We start from the raw sequence: 25,502 nt of genomic DNA on the forward strand, positions 1-25,502 counted from the left end.
AGAACAGTATGGAGTTTCCTTAAAAAATCTAGAAATAGAATGACCATCTGATCCAGCAATCCCACTTCTGGGCATATACCAGAGAAAACCGTATTTCAAAAAGGCACATTCACCACAATGTTCGTTGCAGCACTATTTACAATAGCCAGGTAATGGAAGCAACCTAAATGCCCACAGACAGATGAATGGATAAAGATGTGGTACATATATAAAATGGAATATTACTCGGCCATAAAAAGGAATGAAACTGGGTTATTTGTAGAGACATCGATGGATCGAGAGACTGTCATACAGAATGAAGTAAGTCAGAAAGAGGAAAACAAATATTGTATATTAACGCATATATGTGGAGCCTAAAAATGGTACAGATGAACTGGTTTGCAGGGAAGAAATAGAGACACAGAGGTAGAGAACAAACGTATGGACACCAAGTGTGGGAAGCCATGGGGTGGTGGTGGTGGGATGAGTTGGGAGTTTGGGATTGACCTGTATACATGTATATGCATAAAATACATAACTAATAATAATGTGCTGTATAAAAAATAAATAAAATTAAATTTCAAAATTTTAAAAAATAAAATTTAAAAATAAAACAGAAAAAAGTTCTTCCCGTCACACAGATGTATTTCTAGGAATGAATTATTTCCATGCTTATATCTATAAATACATAAAAGAGGAATAAAATCTAACTTGAACCATAAAAGAAAACAAAATCCTGAACCCACGAGTTTTACAGAGGAAAACCCTATCAGGGCACTTGCTCCAGTGGTAAACAATTCTGAAATAGGTCAGAGGTGGGGAATCATCTCCCATACAGCCAGCAACCCACCCGCCACGCAAGGAGCGTCCTCATTGCAAAGCTGGGTTACCGTGCTGAGGCATCTGTGAGTAAAGGTGAGCTGAGCCCAAGGCCAGCTGCTGCTGAACTGTTCCCACCCTTTCCAGGTAAAACACCTGAATATGTACAAGGGCTTGAAAGCCTAGAGGAAGGACCGTGGAGCCACACCAGCGACAGCACGCAGGCGAACATGGTGCCTGCAGGGCAGCCAAGGTGGTCCTGGCACCGGGCGCTATTCCAGAAGATTTCCATTGCCCTGTCTGAGATACCCCTCCTGTCCCGGCCCCCACTGCTTTTTTTCCTTTCTCACCTCTGTCCGGAGAGAAATTCCAGCGGAAGGTATGGGTGACACAACCTCTTCTTTACAGGCGGCAGCCTGGCAACTCCTGCAGAAAGGCCAGCAGAACCCCACTCACACCGGGCCACCCACAAAGCGGTGGCCCCTCACTCCCTCCCACCAGCACAGCCCCGAGACTGTTGACGGGGCAGAGAATATGGAGTCAGGCACAGATTCAGGGGCTATTGCTGCCTGGAGCGCTGTTTATATTGACCTCAACGAGGCACACCTGGGGAGGGCGGGCCGGCAGGGTAAGGCTGCCCAGGTCAGCTAATCCACAACCCTCAGGGAATCACATTGTTGAAAATGGACCCCGCTAAGGCAGAAGAGAAGCCAAGGGAAAAAAGGACACAATGCCATTTGCAGCACCGTAGATGAGTCTAGAAGTAATCACGTGACTTGTAGTAAGTCAGAAAGTGAAAGACACATATCATATCATATCACTTATAGGTGTTACCTAAAAATGGATACCAGGGCAGATATTTCCACGGAGAAGGGCAATCACAGATTCATTAAACAAACTTATGGTTCACCAATGGAAAAGTGTGAGGATTGGTTTCATTACGATATCGGGGTTAACAGACATATACAAACACAGGTGACATATATAATCACCAAAGACCTACAGAATACCAAGAGAGGACTACTCAACATTCTGTCATAACGTACATGGGAAAAGGATCCCAGGAAGAACAGTCATCTGTATATGTGTAAAAGAACCACATCTTCCACACCTACAGCAAGCCAAACATTGTAATCAAACTTGCTGTAATAAAAAATAAAAAATTAAATTAAAAACACGAACAAGAAGTAGTGAGACAAACGTGAGGGGCTTTCTCCTGGCACATTCCATTCTAAACTCCAATCTAGAACACCACTTCCACTGAGGCTCTCTTGCCCTAGTAACCAGATTTGGTAAGGGTGAACTGCTGCCACCTTGTGGCCGTTTCACACAACAGCAGCTTTAATCCCAACGCTAATGATCAGTTGATATTCAAAATCATTGCAGGCCTGTAAATGACACCTGCCCTGAAAATAAATCCTGGGGTCACATATCGACCAAAAAATTCAAAGGACGTCCATATTTCAAAACGACCGTTTCAAAAGGCATATTTTACGCACATTAGTGTTCTGCTTCTTTTCCTTTCTTTCCTTTTTTGTTAAAAAACACGGGAATGGAAAAAGGCATCCCTCAGAATGGGCGAAAATCGTTGCAGACGAATCAATGGACAGAGGTTTAATCTCCAATATATATAAACAGCTCATGCAGCTTAATATTAAAAAAACAAACAACCCCCCAAAAAATGGGCAGAAGATCTAAAGAGACGTTTCTTCAAAGGAGACACAGAGATGGCCACGACGCACATGAAAAGCTGCTCAACAGCACTAATTATTAGAGAAATGCAAATCAAAACTACAATGAGGTATCACCTCACACCTGTTAGAATCGGCATCATCAGAAAATCTACAAACAACCAATTCTGGGGAGGGTGTGGACAAAAGGAGCCCTCTTCCACTATTGGTGGGAATGTAAATTGATACAGTCACTATGGAGAACAGTATGGAGTTTCCTTAAAAAATCTAGAAATAGAATGACCATCTGATCCAGCAATCCCACTTCTGGGCATATACCAGAGAAAACCGTATTTCAAAAAGGCACATTCACCACAATGTTCGTTGCAGCACTATTTACAATAGCCAGGTAATGGAAGCAACCTAAATGCCCACAGACAGATGAATGGATAAAGATGTGGTACATATATAAAATGGAATATTACTCGGCCATAAAAAGGAATGAAACTGGGTTATTTGTAGAGATATCGATGGATCGAGAGACTGTCATACAGAATGAAGTAAGTCAGAAAGAGGAAAACAAATATTGTATATTAACGCATATATGTGGAGCCTAAAAATGGTACAGATGAACTGGTTTGCAGGGAAGAAATAGAGACACAGAGGTAGAGAACAAACGTATGGACACCAAGTGTGGGAAGCCATGGGGTGGTGGTGGTGGGATGAGTTGGGAGTTTGGGATTGACCTGTATACATGTATATGCATAAAATACATAACTAATAATAACGTGCTGTATAAAAAATAAATAAAATTAAATTTCAAAATTTTAAAAAATAAAATTTAAAAATAAAACAGAAAAAAGTTCTTCCCGTCACACAGATGTATTTCTAGGAATGAATTATTTCCATGCTTATATCTATAAATACATAAAAGAGGAATAAAATCTAACTTGAACCATAAAAGAAAACAAAATCCTGAACCCACGAGTTTTACAGAGGAAAACCCTATCAGGGCACTTGCTCCAGTGGTAAACAATTCTGAAATAGGTCAGAGGTGGGGAATCATCTCCCATACAGCCAGCAACCCACCCGCCACGCAAGGAGCGTCCTCATTGCAAAGCTGGGTTACCGTGCTGAGGCATCTGTGAGTAAAGGTGAGCTGAGCCCAAGGCCAGCTGCTGCTGAACTGTTCCCACCCTTTCCAGGTAAAGCACCTGAATATGTACAAGGGCTTGAAAGCCTAGAGGAAGGACCGTGGAGCCACACCAGCGACAGCACGCAGGCCAACTTGGTGCCTGCAGGGCAGCCAAGGTGGTCCTGGCACCGGGCGCTATTCCAGAAGCTTTCCATTGCCCTGTCTGAGATACCCCTCCTGTCCCGGCCCCCACTGCTTTTTTTCCTTTCTCACCTCTGTCCGGAGAGAAATTCCAGCGGAAGGTATGGGTGACACAACCTCTTCTTTACAGGCGGCAGCCTGGCAACTCCTGCAGAAAGGCCAGCAGAACCCCACTCACACCGGGCCACCCACAAAGCGGTGGCCCCTCACTCCCTCCCACCAGCACAGCCCCGAGACTGTTGACGGGGCAGAGAATATGGAGTCAGGCACAGATTCAGGGGCTATTGCTGCCTGGAGCGCTGTTTATATTGACCTCAACGAGGCACACCTGGGGAGGGCGGGCCGGCAGGGTAAGGCTGCCCAGGTCAGCTAATCCACAACCCTCAGGGAATCACATTGTTGAAAATGGACCCCGCTAAGGCAGAAGAGAAGCCAAGGGAAAAAAGGACACAATGCCATTTGCAGCACCGTAGATGAGTCTAGAAGTAATCACGTGACTTGTAGTAAGTCAGAAAGTGAAAGACACATATCATATCATATCACTTATAGGAGTTACCTAAAAATGGATACCAGGGCAGATATTTCCACGGAGAAGGGCAATCACAGATTCATTAAACAAACTTATGGTTCACCAATGGAAAAGTGTGAGGATTGGTTTCATTACGATATCGGGGTTAACAGACATATACAAACAAAGGTGACATATATAATCACCAAAGACCTACAGAATACCAAGAGAGGACTACTCAACATTCTGTCATAACGTACATGGGAAAAGGATCCCAGGAAGAACAGTCATCTGTATATGTGTAAAAGAACCACATCTTCCACACCTACAGCAAGCCAAACATTGTAATCAAACTTGCTGTAATAAAAAATAAAAAATTAAATTAAAAACACGAACAAGAAGTAGTGAGACAAACGTGAGGGGGTTTCTCCTGGCACATTCCATTCTAAACTCCAATCTAGAACACCACTTCCACTGAGGCTCTCTTGCCCTAGTAACCAGATTTGGTAAGGGTGAACTGCTGCCACCTTGTGGCCGTTTCACACAACAGCAGCTTTAATCCCAACGCTAATGGTCAGTTGATATTCAAAATCATTGCAGGCCTGTAAATGACACCTGCCCTGAAAATAAATCCTGGGGTCACATATCGATCAAAAAATTCAAAGGACGTCCATATTTCAAAATGACCGTTTCAAAAGGCATATTTTACGCACATTAGTGTTCTGCTTCTTTTCCTTTCTTTCCTTTTTTGTTAAAAAACACGGGAATGGAAAAAGGCATCCCTCAGAATGGGCGAAAATCGTTGCAGACGAATCAATGGACAGAGGTTTAATCTCCAATATATATAAACAGCTCATGCAGCTTAATATTAAAAAAACAAACAACCCCCCAAAAAATGGGCAGAAGATCTAAAGAGACGTTTCTTCAAAGGAGACACAGAGATGGCCAAGACGCACATGAAAAGCTGCTCAACAGCACTAATTATTAGAGAAATGCAAATCAAAACTACAATGAGGTATCACCTCACACCTGTTAGAATCGGCATCATCAGAAAATCTACAAACAACCAATTCTGGGGAGGGTGTGGACAAAAGGAGCCCTCTTCCACTATTGGTGGGAATGTAAATTGATACAGTCACTATGGAGAACAGTATGGAGTTTCCTTAAAAAATCTAGAAATAGAATGACCATCTGATCCAGCAATCCCACTTCTGGGCATATACCAGAGAAAACCGTATTTCAAAAAGGCACATTCACCACAATGTTCGTTGCAGCACTATTTACAATAGCCAGGTAATGGAAGCAACCTAAATGCCCACAGACAGATGAATGGATAAAGATGTGGTACATATATAAAATGGAATATTACTCGGCCATAAAAAGGAATGAAACTGGGTTATTTGTAGAGACATCGATGGATCGAGAGACTGTCATACAGAATGAAGTAAGTCAGAAAGAGGAAAACAAATATTGTATATTAACGCATATATGTGGAGCCTAAAAATGGTACAGATGAACTGGTTTGCAGGGAAGAAATAGAGACACAGAGGTAGAGAACAAACGTATGGACACCAAGTGTGGGAAGCCATGGGGTGGTGGTGGTGGGATGAGTTGGGAGTTTGGGATTGACCTGTATACATGTATATGCATAAAATACATAACTAATAATAACGTGCTGTATAAAAAATAAATAAAATTAAATTTCAAAATTTTAAAAAATAAAATTTAAAAATAAAACAGAAAAAAGTTCTTCCCGTCACACAGATGTATTTCTAGGAATGAATTATTTCCATGCTTATATCTATAAATACATAAAAGAGGAATAAAATCTAACTTGAACCATAAAAGAAAACAAAATCCTGAACCCACGAGTTTTACAGAGGAAAACCCTATCAGGGCACTTGCTCCAGTGGTAAACAATTCTGAAATAGGTCAGAGGTGGGGAATCATCTCCCATACAGCCAGCAACCCACCCGCCACGCAAGGAGCGTCCTCATTGCAAAGCTGGGTTACCGTGCTGAGGCATCTGTGAGTAAAGGTGAGCTGAGCCCAAGGCCAGCTGCTGCTGAACTGTTCCCACCCTTTCCAGGTAAAACACCTGAATATGTACAAGGGCTTGAAAGCCTAGAGGAAGGACCGTGGAGCCACACCAGCGACAGCACGCAGGCGAACTTGGTGCCTGCAGGGCAGCCAAGGTGGTCCTGGCACCGGGCGCTATTCCAGAAGATTTCCATTGCCCTGTCTGAGATACCCCTCCTGTCCCGGCCCCCACTGCTTTTTTTCCTTTCTCACCTCTGTCCGGAGAGAAATTCCAGCGGAAGGTATGGGTGACACAACCTCTTCTTTACAGGCGGCAGCCTGGCAACTCCTGCAGAAAGGCCAGCAGAACCCCACTCACACCGGGCCACCCACAAAGCGGTGGCCCCTCACTCCCTCCCACCAGCACAGCCCCGAGACTGTTGACGGGGCAGAGAATATGGAGTCAGGCACAGATTCAGGGGCTATTGCTGCCTGGAGCGCTGTTTATATTGACCTCAACGAGGCACACCTGGGGAGGGCGGGCCGGCAGGGTAAGGCTGCCCAGGTCAGCTAATCCACAACCCTCAGGGAATCACATTGTTGAAAATGGACCCCGCTAAGGCAGAAGAGAAGCCAAGGGAAAAAAGGACACAATGCCATTTGCAGCACCGTAGATGAGTCTAGAAGTAATCACGTGACTTGTAGTAAGTCAGAAAGTGAAAGACACATATCATATCATATCACTTATAGGTGTTACCTAAAAATGGATACCAGGGCAGATATTTCCACGGAGAAGGGCAATCACAGATTCATTAAACAAACTTATGGTTCACCAATGGAAAAGTGTGAGGATTGGTTTCATTACGATATCGGGGTTAACAGACATATACAAACACAGGTGACATATATAATCACCAAAGACCTACAGAATACCAAGAGAGGACTACTCAACATTCTGTCATAACGTACATGGGAAAAGGATCCCAGGAAGAACAGTCATCTGTATATGTGTAAAAGAACCACATCTTCCACACCTACAGCAAGCCAAACATTGTAATCAAACTTGCTGTAATAAAAAATAAAAAATTAAATTAAAAACACGAACAAGAAGTAGTGAGACAAACGTGAGGGGGTTTCTCCTGGCACATTCCATTCTAAACTCCAATCTAGAACACCACTTCCACTGAGGCTCTCTTGCCCTAGTAACCAGATTTGGTAAGGGTGAACTGCTGCCACCTTGTGGCCGTTTCACACAACAGCAGCTTTAATCCCAACGCTAATGGTCAGTTGATATTCAAAATCATTGCAGGCCTGTAAATGACACCTGCCCTGAAAATAAATCCTGGGGTCACATATCGACCAAAAAATTCAAAGGACGTCCATATTTCAAAACGACCGTTTCAAAAGGCATATTTTACGCACATTAGTGTTCTGCTTCTTTTCCTTTCTTTCCTTTTTTGTTAAAAAACACGGGAATGGAAAAAGGCATCCCTCAGAATGGGCGAAAATCGTTGCAGACGAATCAATGGACAGAGGTTTAATCTCCAATATATATAAACAGCTCATGCAGCTTAATATTAAAAAAACAAACAACCCCCCCAAAAATGGGCAGAAGATCTAAAGAGACGTTTCTTCAAAGGAGACACAGAGATGGCCACGACGCACATGAAAAGCTGCTCAACAGCACTAATTATTAGAGAAATGCAAATCAAAACTACAATGAGGTATCACCTCACACCTGTTAGAATCGGCATCATCAGAAAATCTACAAACAACCAATTCTGGGGAGGGTGTGGACAAAAGGAGCCCTCTTCCACTATTGGTGGGAATGTAAATTGATACAGTCACTATGGAGAACAGTATGGAGTTTCCTTAAAAAATCTAGAAATAGAATGACCATCTGATCCAGCAATCCCACTTCTGGGCATATACCAGAGAAAACCGTATTTCAAAAAGGCACATTCACCACAATGTTCGTTGCAGCACTATTTACAATAGCCAGGTAATGGAAGCAACCTAAATGCCCACAGACAGATGAATGGATAAAGATGTGGTACATATATAAAATGGAATATTACTCGGCCATAAAAAGGAATGAAACTGGGTTATTTGTAGAGACATCGATGGATCGAGAGACTGTCATACAGAATGAAGTAAGTCAGAAAGAGGAAAACAAATATTGTATATTAACGCATATATGTGGAGCCTAAAAATGGTACAGATGAACTGGTTTGCAGGGAAGAAATAGAGACACAGAGGTAGAGAACAAACGTATGGACACCAAGTGTGGGAAGCCATGGGGTGGTGGTGGTGGGATGAGTTGGGAGTTTGGGATTGACCTGTATACATGTATATGCATAAAATACATAACTAATAATAACGTGCTGTATAAAAAATAAATAAAATTAAATTTCAAAATTTTAAAAAATAAAATTTAAAAATAAAACAGAAAAAAGTTCTTCCCGTCACACAGATGTATTTCTAGGAATGAATTATTTCCATGCTTATATCTATAAATACATAAAAGAGGAATAAAATCTAACTTGAACCATAAAAGAAAACAAAATCCTGAACCCACGAGTTTTACAGAGGAAAACCCTATCAGGGCACTTGCTCCAGTGGTAAACAATTCTGAAATAGGTCAGAGGTGGGGAATCATCTCCCATACAGCCAGCAACCCACCCGCCACGCAAGGAGCGTCCTCATTGCAAAGCTGGGTTACCGTGCTGAGGCATCTGTGAGTAAAGGTGAGCTGAGCCCAAGGCCAGCTGCTGCTGAACTGTTCCCACCCTTTCCAGGTAAAACACCTGAATATGTACAAGGGCTTGAAAGCCTAGAGGAAGGACCGTGGAGCCACACCAGCGACAGCACGCAGGCGAACATGGTGCCTGCAGGGCAGCCAAGGTGGTCCTGGCACCGGGCGCTATTCCAGAAGATTTCCATTGCCCTGTCTGAGATACCCCTCCTGTCCCGGCCCCCACTGCTTTTTTTCCTTTCTCACCTCTGTCCGGAGAGAAATTCCAGCGGAAGGTATGGGTGACACAACCTCTTCTTTACAGGCGGCAGCCTGGCAACTCCTGCAGAAAGGCCAGCAGAACCCCACTCACACCGGGCCACCCACAAAGCGGTGGCCCCTCACTCCCTCCCACCAGCACAGCCCCGAGACTGTTGACGGGGCAGAGAATATGGAGTCAGGCACAGATTCAGGGGCTATTGCTGCCTGGAGCGCTGTTTATATTGACCTCAACGAGGCACACCTGGGGAGGGCGGGCCGGCAGGGTAAGGCTGCCCAGGTCAGCTAATCCACAACCCTCAGGGAATCACATTGTTGAAAATGGACCCCGCTAAGGCAGAAGAGAAGCCAAGGGAAAAAAGGACACAATGCCATTTGCAGCACCGTAGATGAGTCTAGAAGTAATCACGTGACTTGTAGTAAGTCAGAAAGTGAAAGACACATATCATATCATATCACTTATAGGTGTTACCTAAAAATGGATACCAGGGCAGATATTTCCACGGAGAAGGGCAATCACAGATTCATTAAACAAACTTATGGTTCACCAATGGAAAAGTGTGAGGATTGGTTTCATTACGATATCGGGGTTAACAGACATATACAAACACAGGTGACATATATAATCACCAAAGACCTACAGAATACCAAGAGAGGACTACTCAACATTCTGTCATAACGTACATGGGAAAAGGATCCCAGGAAGAACAGTCATCTGTATATGTGTAAAAGAACCACATCTTCCACACCTACAGCAAGCCAAACATTGTAATCAAACTTGCTGTAATAAAAAATAAAAAATTAAATTAAAAACACGAACAAGAAGTAGTGAGACAAACGTGAGGGGGTTTCTCCTGGCACATTCCATTCTAAACTCCAATCTAGAACACCACTTCCACTGAGGCTCTCTTGCCCTAGTAACCAGATTTGGTAAGGGTGAACTGCTGCCACCTTGTGGCCGTTTCACACAACAGCAGCTTTAATCCCAACGCTAATGGTCAGTTGATATTCAAAATCATTGCAGGCCTGTAAATGACACCTGCCCTGAAAATAAATCCTGGGGTCACATATCGACCAAAAAATTCAAAGGACGTCCATATTTCAAAACGACCGTTTCAAAAGGCATATTTTACGCACATTAGTGTTCTGCTTCTTTTCCTTTCTTTCCTTTTTTGTTAAAAAACACGGGAATGGAAAAAGGCATCCCTCAGAATGGGCGAAAATCGTTGCAGACGAATCAATGGACAGAGGTTTAATCTCCAATATATATAAACAGCTCATGCAGCTTAATATTAAAAAAACAAACAACCCCCCCAAAAATGGGCAGAAGATCTAAAGAGACGTTTCTTCAAAGGAGACACAGAGATGGCCACGACGCACATGAAAAGCTGCTCAACAGCACTAATTATTAGAGAAATGCAAATCAAAACTACAATGAGGTATCACCTCACACCTGTTAGAATCGGCATCATCAGAAAATCTACAAACAACCAATTCTGGGGAGGGTGTGGACAAAAGGAGCCCTCTTCCACTATTGGTGGGAATGTAAATTGATACAGTCACTATGGAGAACAGTATGGAGTTTCCTTAAAAAATCTAGAAATAGAATGACCATCTGATCCAGCAATCCCACTTCTGGGCATATACCAGAGAAAACCGTATTTCAAAAAGGCACATTCACCACAATGTTCGTTGCAGCACTATTTACAATAGCCAGGTAATGGAAGCAACCTAAATGCCCACAGACAGATGAATGGATAAAGATGTGGTACATATATAAAATGGAATATTACTCGGCCATAAAAAGGAATGAAACTGGGTTATTTGTAGAGACATCGATGGATCGAGAGACTGTCATACAGAATGAAGTAAGTCAGAAAGAGGAAAACAAATATTGTATATTAACGCATATATGTGGAGCCTAAAAATGGTACAGATGAACTGGTTTGCAGGGAAGAAATAGAGACACAGAGGTAGAGAACAAACGTATGGACACCAAGTGTGGGAAGCCATGGGGTGGTGGTGGTGGGATGAGTTGGGAGTTTGGGATTGACCTGTATACATGTATATGCATAAAATACATAACTAATAATAACGTGCTGTATAAAAAATAAATAAAATTAAATTTCAAAATTTTAAAAAATAAAATTTAAAAATAAAACAGAAAAAAGTTCTTCCCGTCACACAGATGTATTTCTAGGAATGAATTATTTCCATGCTTATATCTATAAATACATAAAAGAGGAATAAAATCTAACTTGAACCATAAAAGAAAACAAAATCCTGAACCCACGAGTTTTACAGAGGAAAACCCTATCAGGGCACTTGCTCCAGTGGTAAACAATTCTGAAATAGGTCAGAGGTGGGGAATCATCTCCCATACAGCCAGCAACCCACCCGCCACGCAAGGAGCGTCCTCATTGCAAAGCTGGGTTACCGTGCTGAGGCATCTGTGAGTAAAGGTGAGCTGAGCCCAAGGCCAGCTGCTGCTGAACTGTTCCCACCCTTTCCAGGTAAAACACCTGAATATGTACAAGGGCTTGAAAGCCTAGAGGAAGGACCGTGGAGCCACACCAGCGACAGCACGCAGGCGAACTTGGTGCCTGCAGGGCAGCCAAGGTGGTCCTGGCACCGGGCGCTATTCCAGAAGATTTCCATTGCCCTGTCTGAGATACCCCTCCTGTCCCGGCCCCCACTGCTTTTTTTCCTTTCTCACCTCTGTCCGGAGAGAAATTCCAGCGGAAGGTATGGGTGACACAACCTCTTCTTTACAGGCGGCAGCCTGGCAACTCCTGCAGAAAGGCCAGCAGAACCCCACTCACACCGGGCCACCCACAAAGCGGTGGCCCCTCACTCCCTCCCACCAGCACAGCCCCGAGACTGTTGACGGGGCAGAGAATATGGAGTCAGGCACAGATTCAGGGGCTATTGCTGCCTGGAGCGCTGTTTATATTGACCTCAACGAGGCACACCTGGGGAGGGCGGGCCGGCAGGGTAAGGCTGCCCAGGTCAGCTAATCCACAACCCTCAGGGAATCACATTGTTGAAAATGGACCCCGCTAAGGCAGAAGAGAAGCCAAGGGAAAAAAGGACACAATGCCATTTGCAGCACCGTAGATGAGTCTAGAAGTAATCACGTGACTTGTAGTAAGTCAGAAAGTGAAAGACACATATCATATCATATCACTTATAGGTGTTACCTAAAAATGGATACCAGGGCAGATATTTCCACGGAGAAGGGCAATCACAGATTCATTAAACAAACTTATGGTTCACCAATGGAAAAGTGTGAGGATTGGTTTCATTACGATATCGGGGTTAACAGACATATACAAACACAGGTGACATATATAATCACCAAAGACCTACAGAATACCAAGAGAGGACTACTCAACATTCTGTCATAACGTACATGGGAAAAGGATCCCAGGAAGAACAGTCATCTGTATATGTGTAAAAGAACCACATCTTCCACACCTACAGCAAGCCAAACATTGTAATCAAACTTGCTGTAATAAAAAATAAAAAATTAAATTAAAAACACGAACAAGAAGTAGTGAGACAAACGTGAGGGGGTTTCTCCTGGCACATTCCATTCTAAACTCCAATCTAGAACACCACTTCCACTGAGGCTCTCTTGCCCTAGTAACCAGATTTGGTAAGGGTGAACTGCTGCCACCTTGTGGCCGTTTCACACAACAGCAGCTTTAATCCCAACGCTAATGGTCAGTTGATATTCAAAATCATTGCAGGCCTGTAAATGACACCTGCCCTGAAAATAAATCCTGGGGTCACATATCGACCAAAAAATTCAAAGGACGTCCATATTTCAAAACGACCGTTTCAAAAGGCATATTTTACGCACATTAGTGTTCTGCTTCTTTTCCTTTCTTTCCTTTTTTGTTAAAAAACACGGGAATGGAAAAAGGCATCCCTCAGAATGGGCGAAAATCGTTGCAGACGAATCAATGGACAGAGGTTTAATCTCCAATATATATAAACAGCTCATGCAGCTTAATATTAAAAAAACAAACAACCCCCCCAAAAATGGGCAGAAGATCTAAAGAGACGTTTCTTCAAAGGAGACACAGAGATGGCCACGACGCACATGAAAAGCTGCTCAACAGCACTAATTATTAGAGAAATGCAAATCAAAACTACAATGAGGTATCACCTCACACCTGTTAGAATCGGCATCATCAGAAAATCTACAAACAACCAATTCTGGGGAGGGTGTGGACAAAAGGAGCCCTCTTCCACTATTGGTGGGAATGTAAATTGATACAGTCACTATGGAGAACAGTATGGAGTTTCCTTAAAAAATCTAGAAATAGAATGACCATCTGATCCAGCAATCCCACTTCTGGGCATATACCAGAGAAAACCGTATTTCAAAAAGGCACATTCACCACAATGTTCGTTGCAGCACTATTTACAATAGCCAGGTAATGGAAGCAACCTAAATGCCCACAGACAGATGAATGGATAAAGATGTGGTACATATATAAAATGGAATATTACTCGGCCATAAAAAGGAATGAAACTGGGTTATTTGTAGAGACATCGATGGATCGAGAGACTGTCATACAGAATGAAGTAAGTCAGAAAGAGGAAAACAAATATTGTATATTAACGCATATATGTGGAGCCTAAAAATGGTACAGATGAACTGGTTTGCAGGGAAGAAATAGAGACACAGAGGTAGAGAACAAACGTATGGACACCAAGTGTGGGAAGCCATGGGGTGGTGGTGGTGGGATGAGTTGGGAGTTTGGGATTGACCTGTATACATGTATATGCATAAAATACATAACTAATAATAACGTGCTGTATAAAAAATAAATAAAATTAAATTTCAAAATTTTAAAAAATAAAATTTAAAAATAAAACAGAAAAAAGTTCTTCCCGTCACACAGATGTATTTCTAGGAATGAATTATTTCCATGCTTATATCTATAAATACATAAAAGAGGAATAAAATCTAACTTGAACCATAAAAGAAAACAAAATCCTGAACCCACGAGTTTTACAGAGGAAAACCCTATCAGGGCACTTGCTCCAGTGGTAAACAATTCTGAAATAGGTCAGAGGTGGGGAATCATCTCCCATACAGCCAGCAACCCACCCGCCACGCAAGGAGCGTCCTCATTGCAAAGCTGGGGGACCGTGCTGAGGCATCTGTGAGTAAAGGTGAGCTGAGCCCAAGGCCAGCTGCTGCTGAACTGTTCCCACCCTTTCCAGGTAAAACACCTGAATATGTACAAGGGCTTGAAAGCCTAGAGGAAGGACCGTGGAGCCACACCAGCGACAGCACGCAGGCCAACTTGGTGCCTGCAGGGCAGCCAAGGTGGTCCTGGCACCGGGCGCTATTCCAGAAGATTTCCATTGCCCTGTCTGAGATACCCCTCCTGTCCCGGCCCCCACTGCTTTTTTTCCTTTCTCACCTCTGTCCGGAGAGAAATTCCAGCGGAAGGTATGGGTGACACAACCTCTTCTTTACAGGCGGCAGCCTGGCAACTCCTGCAGAAAGGCCAGCAGAACCCCACTCACACCGGGCCACCCACAAAGCTGTGGCCCCTCACTCCCTCCCACCAGCACAGCCCCGAGACTGTTGACGGGGCAGAGAATATGGAGTCAGGCACAGATTCAGGGGCTATTGCTGCCTGGAGCGCTGTTTATATTGACCTCAACGAGGCACACCTGGGGAGGGCGGGCCGGCAGGGTAAGGCTGCCCAGGTCAGCTAATCCACAACCCTCAGGGAATCACATTGTTGAAAATGGACCCCGCTAAGGCAGAAGAGAAGCCAAGGGAAAAAAGGACACAATGCCATTTGCAGCACCGTAGATGAGTCTAGAAGTAATCACGTGACTTGTAGTAAGTCAGAAAGTGAAAGACACATATCATATCATATCACTTATAGGTGTTACCTAAAAATGGATACCAGGGCAGATATTTCCACGGAGAAGGGCAATCACAGATTCATTAAACAAACTTATGGTTCACCAATGGAAAAGTGTGAGGATTGGTTTCATTACGATATCGGGGTTAACAGACATATACAAACACAGGTGACATATATAATCACCAAAGACCTACAGAATACCAAGAGAGGACTACTCAACATTCTGTCATAACGTACATGGGAAAAGGATCCCAGGAAGAACAGTCATCTGTATATGTGTAAAAGAACCACATCTTCCACACCTACAGCAAGCCAAACATTGTAATCAAACTTGCTGTAATAAAAAATAAAAAATTAAATTAAAAACACGAACAAGAAGTAGTGAGACAAACGTGAGGGGGTTTCTCCTGGCACATTCCATTCTAAACTCCAATCTAGAACACCACTTCCACTGAGGCTCTCTTGCCCTAGTAACCAGATTTGGTAAGGGTGAACTGCTGCCACCTTGTGGCCGTTTCACACAACAGCAGCTTTAATCCCAACGCTAATGGTCAGTTGATATTCAAAATCATTGCAGGCCTGTAAATGACACCTGCCCTGAAAATAAATCCTGGGGTCACATATCGACCAAAAAATTCAAAGGACGTCCATATTTCAAAACGACCGTTTCAAAAGGCATATTTTACGCACATTAGTGTTCTGCTTCTTTTCCTTTCTTTCCTTTTTTGTTAAAAAACACGGGAATGGAAAAAGGCATCCCTCAGAATGGGCGAAAATCGTTGCAGACGAATCAATGGACAGAGGTTTAATCTCCAATATATATAAACAGCTCATGCAGCTTAATATTAAAAAAACAAACAACCCCCCAAAAAATGGGCAGAAGATCTAAAGAGACGTTTCTTCAAAGGAGACACAGAGATGGCCAAGACGCACATGAAAAGCTGCTCAACAGCACTAATTATTAGAGAAATGCAAATCAAAACTACAATGAGGTATCACCTCACACCTGTTAGAATCGGCATCATCAGAAAATCTACAAACAACCAATTCTGGGGAGGGTGTGGACAAAAGGAGCCCTCTTCCACTATTGGTGGGAATGTAAATTGATACAGTCACTATGGAGAACAGTATGGAGTTTCCTTAAAAAATCTAGAAATAGAATGACCATCTGATCCAGCAATCCCACTTCTGGGCATATACCCAGATAAAACCGTATTTCAAAAAGGCACATTCACCACAATGTTCGTTGCAGCACTATTTACAATAGCCAGGTAATGGAAGCAACCTAAATGCCCACAGACAGATGAATGGATAAAGATGTGGTACATATATAAAATGGAATATTACTCGGCCATAAAAAGGAATGAAACTGGGTTATTTGTAGAGACATCGATGGATCGAGAGACTGTCATACAGAATGAAGTCAGTCAGAAAGAGGAAAACAAATATTGTATATTAACGCATATATGTGGAGCCTAAAAATGGTACAGATGAACTGGTTTGCAGGGAAGAAATAGAGACACAGAGGTAGAGAACAAACGTATGGACACCAAGTGTGGGAAGCCATGGGGTGGTGGTGGTGGGATGAGTTGGGAGTTTGGGATTGACCTGTATACATGTATATGCATAAAATACATAACTAATAATAACGTGCTGTATAAAAAATAAATAAAATTAAATTTCAAAATTTTAAAAAATAAAATTTAAAAATAAAACAGAAAAAAGTTCTTCCCGTCACACAGATGTATTTCTAGGAATGAATTATTTCCATGCTTATATCTATAAATACATAAAAGAGGAATAAAATCTAACTTGAACCATAAAAGAAAACAAAATCCTGAACCCACGAGTTTTACAGAGGAAAACCCTATCAGGGCACTTGCTCCAGTGGTAAACAATTCTGAAATAGGTCAGAGGTGGGGAATCATCTCCCATACAGCCAGCAACCCACCCGCCACGCAAGGAGCGTCCTCATTGCAAAGCTGGGGGACCGTGCTGAGGCATCTGTGAGTAAAGGTGAGCTGAGCCCAAGGCCAGCTGCTGCTGAACTGTTCCCACCCTTTCCAGGTAAAACACCTGAATATGTACAAGGGCTTGAAAGCCTAGAGGAAGGACCGTGGAGCCACACCAGCGACAGCACGCAGGCCAACTTGGTGCCTGCAGGGCAGCCAAGGTGGTCCTGGCACCGGGCGCTATTCCAGAAGATTTCCATTGCCCTGTCTGAGATACCCCTCCTGTCCCGGCCCCCACTGCTTTTTTTCCTTTCTCACCTCTGTCCGGAGAGAAATTCCAGCGGAAGGTATGGGTGACACAACCTCTTCTTTACAGGCGGCAGCCTGGCAACTCCTGCAGAAAGGCCAGCAGAACCCCACTCACACCGGGCCACCCACAAAGCTGTGGCCCCTCACTCCCTCCCACCAGCACAGCCCCGAGACTGTTGACGGGGCAGAGAATATGGAGTCAGGCACAGATTCAGGGGCTATTGCTGCCTGGAGCGCTGTTTATATTGACCTCAACGAGGCACACCTGGGGAGGGCGGGCCGGCAGGGTAAGGCTGCCCAGGTCAGCTAATCCACAACCCTCAGGGAATCACATTGTTGAAAATGGACCCCGCTAAGGCAGAAGAGAAGCCAAGGGAAAAAAGGACACAATGCCATTTGCAGCACCGTAGATGAGTCTAGAAGTAATCACGTGACTTGTAGTAAGTCAGAAAGTGAAAGACACATATCATATCATATCACTTATAGGTGTTACCTAAAAATGGATACCAGGGCAGATATTTCCACGGAGAAGGGCAATCACAGATTCATTAAACAAACTTATGGTTCACCAATGGAAAAGTGTGAGGATTGGTTTCATTACGATATCGGGGTTAACAGACATATACAAACATAGGTGACATATATAATCACCAAAGACCTACAGAATACCAAGAGAGGACTACTCAACATTCTGTCATAACGTACATGGGAAAAGGATCCCAGGAAGAACAGTCATCTGTATATGTGTAAAAGAACCACATCTTCCACACCTACAGCAAGCCAAACATTGTAATCAAACTTGCTGTAATAAAAAATAAAAAATTAAATTAAAAACACGAACAAGAAGTAGTGAGACAAACGTGAGGGGGTTTCTCCTGGCACATTCCATTCTAAACTCCAATCTAGAACACCACTTCCACTGAGGCTCTCTTGCCCTAGTAACCAGATTTGGTAAGGGTGAACTGCTGCCACCTTGTGGCCGTTTCACACAACAGCAGCTTTAATCCCAGCGCTAATGGTCAGTTGATATTCAAAATCATTGCAGGCCTGTAAATGACACCTGCCCTGAAAACAAATCCTGGGGTCACACATCGACCAAAAAATTCAAAGGACGTCCATATTTCAAAACGACCGTTTCAAAAGGCATATTTTACGCACATTAGTGTTCTGCTTCTTTTCCTTTCTTTCCTTTTTTGTTAAAAAACACGGGAATGGAAAAAGGCATCCCTCAGAATGGGCGAAAATCGTTGCAGACGAATCAATGGACAGAGGTTTAATCTCCAATATATATAAACAGCTCATGCAGCTTAATATTAAAAAAACAAACAAGCCCCCAAAAAATGGGCAGAAGATCTAAAGAGACGTTTCTTCAAAGGAGACACAGAGATGGCCAAGACGCACATGAAAAGCTGCTCAACAGCACTAATTATTAGAGAAATGCAAATCAAAACTACAATGAGGTATCACCTCACACCTGTTAGAATCGGCATCATCAGAAAATCTACAAACAACCAATTCTGGGGAGGGTGTGGACAAAAGGAGCCCTCTTCCACTATTGGTGGGAATGTAAATTGATACAGTCACTATGGAGAACAGTATGGAGTTTCCTTAAAAAATCTAGAAATAGAATTACCATCTGATCCAGCAATCCCACTTCTGGGCATATACCAGAGAAAACCGTATTTCAAAAAGGCACATTCACCACAATGTTCGTTGCAGCACTATTTACAATAGCCAGGTAATGGAAGCAACCTAAATGCCCACAGACAGATGAATGGATAAAGATGTGGTACATATATAAAATGGAATATTACTCGGCCATAAAAAGGAATGAAACTGGGTTATTTGTAGAGACATCGATGGATCGAGAGACTGTCATACAGAATGAAGTAAGTCAGAAAGAGGAAAACAAATATTGTATATTAACGCATATATGTGGAGCCTAAAAATGGTACAGATGAACTGGTTTGCAGGGAAGAAATAGAGACACAGAGGTAGAGAACAAACGTATGGACACCAAGTGTGGGAAGCCATGGGGTGGTGGTGGTGGGATGAGTTGGGAGTTTGGGATTGACCTGTATACATGTATATGCATAAAATACATAACTAATAATAACGTGCTGTATAAAAAATAAATAAAATTAAATTTCAAAATTTTAAAAAATAAAATTTAAAAATAAAACAGAAAAAAGTTCTTCCCGTCACACAGATGTATTTCTAGGAATGAATTATTTCCATGCTTATATCTATAAATACATAAAAGTGGAATAAAATCTAACTTGAACCATAAAAGAAAACAAAATCCTGAACCCACGAGTTTTACAGAGGAAAACCCTATCAGGGCACTTGCTCCAGTGGTAAACAATTCTGAAATAGGTCAGAGGTGGGGAATCATCTCCCATACAGCCAGCAACCCACCCGCCACGCAAGGAGCGTCCTCATTGCAAAGCTGGGGGACCGTGCTGAGGCTTCTGTGAGTAAAGGTGAGCTGAGCCCCAGGCCAGCTGCTGCTGCACTGTTCCCACCCTTTCCAGGTAAAACACCTGAATATGTACAAGGGCTTGAAAGCCTAGAGGAAGGACCGTGGAGCCACACCAGCGACAGCACGCAGGAGAACTTGGTGCCTGCAGGGCAGCCAGGGTGGTCCTGGCACCGGGCGCTCTTCCAGAAGCTTTCCATTGCCCTGTCTGAGATACCCCTCCTGTCCCGGCCCCCACTGCTTTTTTCCTTTCTCACCTCTGTCCGGAGAGAAATTCCAGCGGAAGGTATGGGTGACACAACCTCTTCTTTACAGGCGGCAGCCTGGCAACTCCTGCAGAAAGGCCAGAAGAACCCCACTCACACCGGGCCACCCACAAAGCGGTGGCCCCTCACTCCCTCCCACCAGCACAGCCCCGAGACTGTTGACGGGGCAGAGAATATGGAGTCAGGCACAGATTCAGGGGCTATTGCTGCCTGGAGCGCTGTTTATATTGACCTCAACGAGGCACACCTGGGGAGGGCGGGCCGGCAGGGTAAGGCTGCCCAGGTCAGCTAATCCACAACCCTCAGGGAATCACATTGTTGAAAATGGACCCCGCTAAGGCAGAAGAGAAGCCAAGGGAAAAAAGGACACAATGCCATTTGCAGCACCGTAGATGAGTCTAGAAGTAATCACGTGACTTGTAGTAAGTCAGAAAGTGAAAGACACATATCATATCATATCACTTATAGGTGTTACCTAAAAATGGATACCAGGGCAGATATTTCCACGGAGAAGGGCAATCACAGATTCATTAAACAAACTTATGGTTCACCAATGGAAAGGTGTGAGGATTGGTTTCATTATGATATCGGGGTTAACAGACATATACAAACACAGGTGACATATATAATCACCAAAGACCTACAGAATACCAAGAGAAGACTACTCAACATTCTGTCATAACGTACATGGGAAAAGGATCCCAGGAAGAACAGTCATCTGTATATGTGTAAAAGAACCACATCTTCCACACCTACAGCAAGCCAAACGTTGTAATCAAATTTGCTGTAATAAAAAATAAAAAATTAAATTAAAAACACGAACAAGAAGTAGTGAGACAAACGTGAGGGGGTTTCTCCTGGCACATTCCATTCTAAACTCCAATCTAGAACACCACTTCCACTGAGGCTCTCTTGCCCTAGTAACCAGATTTGGTAAGGGTGAACTGCTGCCACCTTGTGGCCGTTTCACACAACAGCAGCTTTAATCCCAACGCTAATGGTCAGTTGATATTCAAAATCATTGCAGGCCTGTAAATGACACCTGCCCTGAAAATAAATCCTGGGGTCACATACCGACCAAAAAATTCAAAGGACGTCCATATTTCAAAACGACCGTTTCAAAAGGCATATTTTACACACATTAGTGTTCTGCTTCTTTTCCTTTCTTTCCTTTTTTGTTAAAAAACACGGGAATGGAAAAAGGCATCCCTCAGAATGGGCGAAAATCGTTGCAGACGAATCAATGGACAGAGGTTTAATCTCCAATATATATAAACAGCTCATGCAGCTTAATATTAAAAAAACAAACAACCCCCCAAAAAATGGGCAGAAGATCTAAAGAGACGTTTCTTCAAAGGAGACACAGAGATGGCCAAGACGCACATGAAAAGCTGCTCAACAGCACTAATTATTAGAGAAATGCAAATCAAAACTACAATGAGGTATCACCTCACACCTGTTAGAATCGGCATCATCAGAAAATCTACAAACAACCAATTCTGGGGAGGGTGTGGACAAAAGGAGCCCTCTTCCACTATTGGTGGGAATGTAAATTGATACAGTCACTATGGAGAACAGTATGGAGTTTCCTTAAAAAATCTAGAAATAGAATTACCATCTGATCCAGCAATCCCACTTCTGGGCATATACCCAGATAAAACCGTATTTCAAAAAGGCACATTCACCACAATGTTCGTTGCAGCACTATTTACAATAGCCAGGTAATGGAAGCAACCTAAATGCCCACAGACAGATGAATGGATAAAGATGTGGTACATATATAAAATGGAATATTACTCGGCCATAAAAAGGAATGAAACTGGGTTATTTGTAGAGACATCGATGGATCGAGAGACTGTCATACAGAATGAAGTAAGTCAGAAAGAGGAAAACAAATATTGTATATTAACGCATATATGTGGAGCCTAAAAATGGTACAGATGAACTGGTTTGCAGGGAAGAAATAGAGACACAGAGGTAGAGAACAAACGTATGGACACCAAGTGTGGGAAGCCATGGGGTGGTGGTGGTGGGATGAGTTGGGAGTTTGGGATTGACCTGTATACATGTATATGCATAAAATACATAACTAATAATAACGTGCTGTATAAAAAATAAATAAAATTAAATTTCAAAATTTTAAAAAATAAAATTTAAAAATAAAACAGAAAAACGTTCTTCCCGTCACACAGATGTATTTCTAGGAATGAATTATTTCCATGCTTATATCTATAAATACATAAAAGAGGAATAAAATCTAACTTGAACCATAAAAGAAAAAAAAATCCTGAACCCACGAGTTTTACAGAGGAAAACCCTATCAGGGCACTTGCTCCAGTGGTAAACAATTCTGAAATAGGTCAGAGGTGGGGAATCATCTCCCATACAGCCAGCAACCCACCCGCCACGCAAGGAGCGTCCTCATTGCAAAGCTGGGGGACCGTGCTGAGGCATCTGTGAGTAAAGGTGAGCTGAGCCCCAGGCCAGCTGCTGCTGAACTGTTCCCACCCTTTCCAGGTAAAACACCTGAATATGTACAAGGGCTTGAAAGCCTAGAGGAAGGACCGTGGAGCCACACCAGTGACGGCACGCAGGAGAACTTGGTGCCTGCAGGGCAGCCAGGGTGGTCCTGGCACCGGGCGCTCTTCCAGAAGCTTTCCATTGCCCTGTCTGAGATACCCCTCCTGTCCCAGCCCCCACTGCTTTTTTTCCTTTCTCACCTCTGTCCGGAGAGAAATTCCAGCGGAAGGTATGGGTGACACAACCTCTTCTTTACAGGCGGCAGCCTGGCAACTCCTGCAGAAAGGCCAGCAGAACCCCACTCACACCGGGCCACCCACAAAGCGGTGGCCCCTCACTCCCTCCCACCAGCACAGCCCCGAGACTGTTGACGGGGCAGAGAATATGGAGTCAGGCACAGATTCAGGGGCTATTGCTGCCTGGAGCGCTGTTTATATTGACCTCAACGAGGCACACCTGGGGAGTGCGGGCCGGCAGGGTAAGGCTGCCCAGGTCAGCTAATCCAAAACCCTCAGGGAATCACATTGTTGAAAATGGACCCCGCTAAGGCAGAAGAGAAGCCAAGGGAAAAAAGGACACAATGCCATTTGCAGCACCGTAGATGAGTCTAGAAGTAATCACGTGACTTGTAGTAAGTCAGAAAGTGAAAGACACATATCATATCATATCACTTATAGGTGTTACCTAAAAATGGATACCAGGGCAGATATTTCCACGGAGAAGGGCAATCACAGATTCATTAAACAAACTTATGGTTCACCAATGGAAAGGTGTGAGGATTGGTTTCATTATGATATCGGGGTTAACAGACATATACAAACACAGGTGACATATATAATCACCAAAGACCTACAGAATACCAAGAGAAGACTACTCAACATTCTGTCATAACGTACATGGGAAAAGGATCCCAGGAAGAACAGTCATCTGTATATGTGTAAAAGAACCACATCTTCCACACCTACAGCAAGCCAAACGTTGTAATCAAACTTGCTGTAATAAAAAATAAAAAATTAAATTAAAAACACGAACAAGAAGTAGTGAGACAAACGTGAGGGGGTTTCTCCTGGCACATTCCATTCTAAACTCCAATCTAGAACACCACTTCCACTGAGGCTCTCTTGCCCTAGTAACCAGATTTGGTAAAGGTGAACTGCTGCCACCTTGTGGCCGTTTCACTCAACAGCAGCTTTAATCCCAGCGCTAATGGTCAGTTGATATTCAAAATCATTGCAGGCCTGTAAATGACACCTGCCCTGAAAATAAATCCTGGGGTCACATACCGACCAAAAAATTCAAAGGACGTCCATATTTCAAAACGACCGTTTCAAAAGGCATATTTTACACACATTAGTGTTCAGCTTCTTTTCCTGTCTTTCCTTTTTTGTTAAAAAACACGGGAATGGAAAAAGGCATCCCTCAGAATGGGCGAAAATCGTTGCAGACGAATCAATGGACAGAGGTTTAATCTCCAATATATATAAACAGCTCATGCAGCTTAATATTAAAAAAACAAACAACCCCCCAAAAAATGGGCAGAAGATCTAAAGAGACGTTTCTTCAAAGGAGACACAGAGATGGCCACGACGCACATGAAAAGCTGCTCAACAGCACTAATTATTAGAGAAATGCAAATCAAAACTACAATGAGGTATCACCTCACACCTGTTAGAATCGGCATCATCAGAAAATCTACAAACAACCAATTCTGGGGAGGGTGTGGACCAAAGGAGCCCTCTTCCACTATTGGTGGGAATGTAAATTGATACAGTCACTATGGAGAACAGTATGGAGTTTCCTTAAAAAATCTAGAAATAGAATGACCATCTGATCCAGCAATCCCACTTCTGGGCATATACCAGAGAAAACCGTATTTCAAAAAGGCACATTCACCACAATGTTCGTTGCAGCACTATTTACAATAGCCAGGTAATGGAAGCAACCTAAATGCCCACAGACAGATGAATGGATAAAGATGTGGTACATATATAAAATGGAATATTACTCGGCCATAAAAAGGAATGAAACTGGGTTATTTGTAGAGACATCGATGGATCGAGAGACTGTCATACAGAATGAAGTAAGTCAGAAAGAGGAAAACAAATATTGTATATTAACGCATATATGTGGAGCCTAAAAATGGTACAGATGAACTGGTTTGCAGGGAAGAAATAGAGACACAGAGGTAGAGAACAAACGTATGGACACCAAGTGTGGGAAGCCATGGGGTGGTGGTGGTGGGATGAGTTGGGAGTTTGGGATTGACCTGTATACATGTATATGCATAAAATACATAACTAATAATAACGTGCTGTATAAAAAATAAATAAAATTAAATTTCAAAATTTTAAAAAATAAAATTTAAAAATAAAACAGAAAAACGTTCTTCCCGTCACACAGATGTATTTCTAGGAATGAATTATTTCCATGCTTATATCTATAAATACATAAAAGAGGAATAAAATCTAACTTGAACCATAAAAGAAAAAAAAATCCTGAACCCACGAGTTTTACAGAGGAAAACCCTATCAGGGCACTTGCTCCAGTGGTAAACAATTCTGAAATAGGTCAGAGGTGGGGAATCATCTCCCATACAGCCAGCAACCCACCCGCCACGCAAGGAGCGTCCTCATTGCAAAGCTGTGTTACCGTGCTGAGGCATCTGTGAGTAAAGGTGAGCTGAGCCCAAGGCCAGCTGCTGCTGAACTGTTCCCACCCTTTCCAGGTAA

Source organism: Mesoplodon mirus (genome assembly GCF_964341445.2).
Source record: "Mesoplodon mirus genome assembly, chromosome: 10".
Taxonomy (NCBI): domain Eukaryota; kingdom Metazoa; phylum Chordata; class Mammalia; order Artiodactyla; family Ziphiidae; genus Mesoplodon; species Mesoplodon mirus.